The following is a 5092-nucleotide window of genomic DNA, read 5'->3' on the forward strand; positions in this document are numbered from 1 at the left end:
CCTAGGTTCTCCTCTCAACATCCTCAGGCAAATGATCTCAATTGGTTGTGCGGATCAGTGGGAGAACTATGTGAGATCAGCTATAAAGAGCCAACTGTAATGTTTGGACATGGTTGTGCTTCGGGTGTTAGTTGATCCCATCCCTCATGGGTTTTCCCCACCAATGGATCAGCAGGCACACATCAACCCTCCTGTTCTGAAACCTTATATGCATGTGGAGATTGCACCTATGGTTCTCGATGCTCAATCTGCTCTCAATGCGGTAGTTGGAGATGGTTGTCAGACTCATGTTTCCATGATAGATCCTCCTCATGAGATCCCTTTGACATAGAATCATCCGAGTAAGTGTCTTAACCGCATGGTTTTTGGGAGCTTACCCAGTTCCTTACATCTATTTCTTTCATTCTTTTCTTATTTCTCTACTTATGTTGTAGGAGACATTCCTAAGAATATGGATGTTCCCCCTGTTGCTACGCAAGTGCACTTCAGAGATGGATTTCGTGGATCCAATAGTGTTGAAATTATGCATGATTCGGAGCCATATGAGATGGCTAGGGCTCTTTGATTCTGATGATGATCGCCCTGTTGGAGAGTTGACAGAGAGTGATGTTGAGATGCTGAGGCGAATCTTTCCTGGTCGCCGTGATCCTAGAGTTCACGAGTTCAGCGATCTTGCTCATTCTGATTAGGCATTTGCAGAAGGATGTGATGATGAGCTCCTAGAAGCTCCTGAGGCCGGTCCTAACATGGTAATTGAGAATGGAAGGGTGTTCAATGACCTCCCTATATTGAAGAGGTGGTTGTAGGCTTTTGTAGTGATATGAAAGAGACCTTACAAGGTATTGCATTCATATATGGAGCACCGTTACATAGTTGTGTGTGACAAGGAATGCTGCCCATGGAGGGTTTGTGCAAGGAAGCAACAGGTCATCAGAAAATGAAAGATCACAAAAGTTGTCGGGCCACACAATTGTGCTGACCATGAGCTGACACTGAGGCATCGATAGTTGACATCTACCCTCATTGCCAAGCGGTTGATGAGAATTTTATAGGGAGAACCCAACATGAAGGTGAGGATAATTATCAGGACCGTTGAGGCGCTATATGGAGGTTATGTGATAACTTATGGTAAAGCATGGAGGGCTAAGCAGTGAGCGTGGAAGATGATATATGGGGACTGAGAGGATGGGTATGAGTAGCTGCCAGTTCTTTTCAATGCAATCAAAGCGGTGAATCTAGGCATGCATTATGAGTACATCCCAAAACCAAATGCATGGAAGGATGGAAGGCATATATTCTTCCGTGCTTTCTTGTGCTTCCCTCAGTGTGCCGAGGCCTTTAGGCACTGTCGTCATGTCTTCTCCATTGATGGTACATTCTTGATTGGTAAATACTAGGGCACAATTCTTATAGCCATATCATGTGACGCGAACAACAAGTTGGTTCCTTTGACATTTGCTTTGGTTGAGGAGGAGAACAATGACAGTTGGGGATGATTCTTGAGTCTAGTCTGAATACATATGGTTGGGCCTGGTAGGGAAGTTGGCATCATATCTGATAGGCACCAGGGCATACTTAATGCCGTGCAAGAGCAAATAGGGGGGTATGCACCTTTGCACCATCATTGGTGTACTCGGCACCTTGCCATGACTCTACTTTGAAAGGATGGTGTGAAGGGTTCCAGGAGGCTGCTTGATAGCTTGAGGACAAGTACTTTCAGGAAAAGTTGGAGCAGGTCAGAACCACATCAAATGCAGAAGGTAGACAATGGCTGACAGGTTTGATGAGAGATTTGGAGAAATGGACAAGAGCTCACGATATCGATGGATGGAGGTACGAGTTTTAGTGCAGCAACTTGGCAGAGTCATTCAATAAGTTGCTATTGGGGATACGTGGTATGCCCGTGAATGCAATCATTCAATTCCCCTTCTATAAGCTTGTTGCCTGGTTCAACGATAGACACGCCTATGCATTGCAGTTGTGGAGTGATGGAGAGATATGGGCTCCGAAACTAAAGGCACACCTATAGAAGGCAAGAGAAAGGGCTGGCATACATGAGGTTACATGCTTTGACCACACCACAGGGACTTATCAAGTTGAGCATAGGGGCGGTATAACGTTCGATGGCGAGGTCCGAGAGTCGAGGATCCATGTGGTTGTCCTCCAAGATTTCAAACACACTTATGGTAAACCAAGGCAGTACCACTTTCTATGTTCTCATTTGGTGGCAGTAGCTAGGCATCGCAACTATAATATCGAGAGGAGGATACCTCACGAGTTCAGTGTCGACACACTTGTGCACACATGGAGCCCCCGCTTCGTGCCTTTTCGAGACCCTAGAGAGTGGCCTCCATATGATAGGCCAAAGTACATTGCGGATCTAGCTTATCATTGGAACAAGCGTGAATCAAGGCAGACGACGAGGCACAGGATGGTTATGGATCAGATACCCGAAAGAACGAGGCGTGGGAGTGGAACTTCATTTGTTACTGACCCCAAGCAATACAAGTGCGGCAAGTGCGGTAGACTTGGCCACAATTCATGAAGTTGCCATTGGTAGATTAGTGAGGTGCGACTATTGGTTAATTTTATTATTTTATATTTGTCGTAGCCATTTAATTAATTATGCATGTCTCAATTTATGCTTGTATTTGTGTCAATTACTTATACATTTCTAAGTTCATGTTTCATTGTATATTGAAATTCTAATTCATTCACTTTCTTTTGTAGGATGGCGCAATTCCACCTGCTCGACCTGACGTATGAGGCAACCCACCGAGGACGTCTCATAGCGCTGGGGCAGGTAATAATATATGTTTTGTTCAAAATTTGGTGAGTGTATATGTGTTCATGAAGTAATAGGAGACTATGTTTTATTCGATGCAGGACCTTCCGCTCATTCGTCCTAGAACCCATAGTGGGTTCTTGGACATGCGGTACGACGATAGGTACACTCCTTTCCTACAAAGAGCTGGCCTAGATGTCATCTCTTTTCAGGTTAGTCATGGGTTGCCCGAGTTCAACTCAGCGGCTATAACTGTATTGGTTGACAGGTATTAAATTGAATCATTGCCTCCATTCATGGCCATTTGTTCATGCGATTGACTTTTTCACAAGTAATCTGGCTTTGTCTTAAATATAGGTGGTGGCCGAAGACTCATAGCTTCCACCTACCTTTCGGGGAGATGATAGTCACACTCTAGGACTGTCAGAAGATGCTAGGCCTAAGGATTCACGGCAACCCAGTCACTGGACAGTGCAGGTTAGAGGGCTGGAGAGCACGGGTGGAGGCTTTCTGTAACACCTCGGGTGTTTAAATACTAAAACTGCCATATCATCATATGCATTGCAAGGCAATTGGTCATATTAAAAACTTTGTGATGCATACACTAAAACAAGTTTATATTCAAGTGGTATGTGTTGAATTGTATTGTTTGACTCAAGTTCAAAGTTTGTTTGGATTTTGAATTTTTCGAGAAAACCCCGATTTTCAGCATTTAAATCCTACCCTGAAATCCATTTCAAAATCTAAGAATATTTTGGGGTTGAGCCCAAAAGCAAAAGTGTAGAGCTTGACAAGTTATACAAAGTTTGTTTTTGGAGTTTTTCAAGTTGTTTAGAAAATTTTTGAGTAATTCAAAAAGGCGTAATTCATTAAATTTCCCTATTCAAATTCAAAAGTTTATTTCAAAATCTAGACCAAATTAGGAGATGGTTATAAAAGCAAAGTTGTAGAACTTTTGATTTTGAACAACTTTTGTTTTTGGAGATTTTTGAGTTGTTATGAAAATTTGGGAGTAATTTGAGTTTCTAACTGGATGGCAATTCTGTAATTAAGTGGAACAGTACTCGCCGCTCAAACTACACCGCCGGCGACCTTCTTCGGCGTTCCAGGTGCGTCGTGGCCATCCTTCACGTCGTGTTGGCACGGAAATGGCTCTGTCGTGGCTTCCTTGAGCTTCTGAGTCGCGTTATAAGAACCGAGACGTCGTCGTCGTCGTTTTTCTTCCTCCTCTGTTTTTCCCGTCACCATCACCGTAGCTCCGTCGAGCTCTCGCCGTCGACCTAGCGCCATTGCCGTCTTGGCAAAGCCCGCCCCAGCTTTGCCTATTCCTTGTGCACCCAGCCAACCAACCTTGGTCGCCTGTATTCACCGAGAACTTGCTGTGCGCGCTCTTCTTCCTCGCGGCCGGCAACATCTCCGTTGTGGCTGCTCCGTCGTGGCCAACACTCTACGGTGAGCTTCTGACCTCGGGAAGCATTGTTTTAGCTTCTCCATGATGCCGTGGTGCTTTGTGCCCGGTTGATTGACCATTTTGTCCACCACAGCCGCCGGAACATCGCCGTCGTCGTTGCGTGCTCCGCCGTGGTTGCTGTGAACGTCGACCAGCGCCTCCGTTGATCATCCAGCTCGTCTCTTGGCTCCAACTCGTTCGGGGTGAGCTGCTGGTGCTTCCTGAGCCATCCATTTAAGCTTTACAGGTCTCACATCGCCGGCGTAGTGCAGCAGCGCCGTCGTGGCCGCCATGGTCGGCGTAGTGCTCGGTTCAGTCCGTAATTGGTCGCGTTAGTGCCATAAATCGATGCGTTGTGACGTAGTGATCATGTTAGTACCCTCGCCGTCGCTGTTGGTCTCGCCGTCGACGAGATATCGCCGGTCAGCGCCGTCGTTGCCATGGTCAGCGCGTGAGGTTAGGGATGACAGGTGGGGTCGGGTTGTCAGTGACTCAACGTTCAAATGGAATTTTTCTATTTTCAGATTTGAATGAATAGTGATGTAATTTGTTATTTTTGTGTAGATTTATTTAGAGCTCTAAAAATTATGAAAATTTTTGTGTGACTTCTCTATGATGTATAGTATTTAATAAAAATATTAAATAATGTTTTTCAGTACTTTTTGACTGTGATAAAAATTGCTCAATTTATTAATAAATGGATTTCCATGATTTTTCTAGGCTTATTTAATTGTCCAAAAATTATGAAATTTGTTTTGCCACTTACTTATCATGTAATAAACATATACAAAAATTTTGAGCTCAATCAGGATAAGTTGGTTTATTTCATAATTTTGAATTAAATAATTAATTCATAA

Source organism: Miscanthus floridulus, chromosome 1 (genome assembly GCF_019320115.1).
Source record: "Miscanthus floridulus cultivar M001 chromosome 1, ASM1932011v1, whole genome shotgun sequence".
In the NCBI taxonomy this organism is placed as follows: Eukaryota; Viridiplantae; Streptophyta; class Magnoliopsida; order Poales; family Poaceae; genus Miscanthus; species Miscanthus floridulus.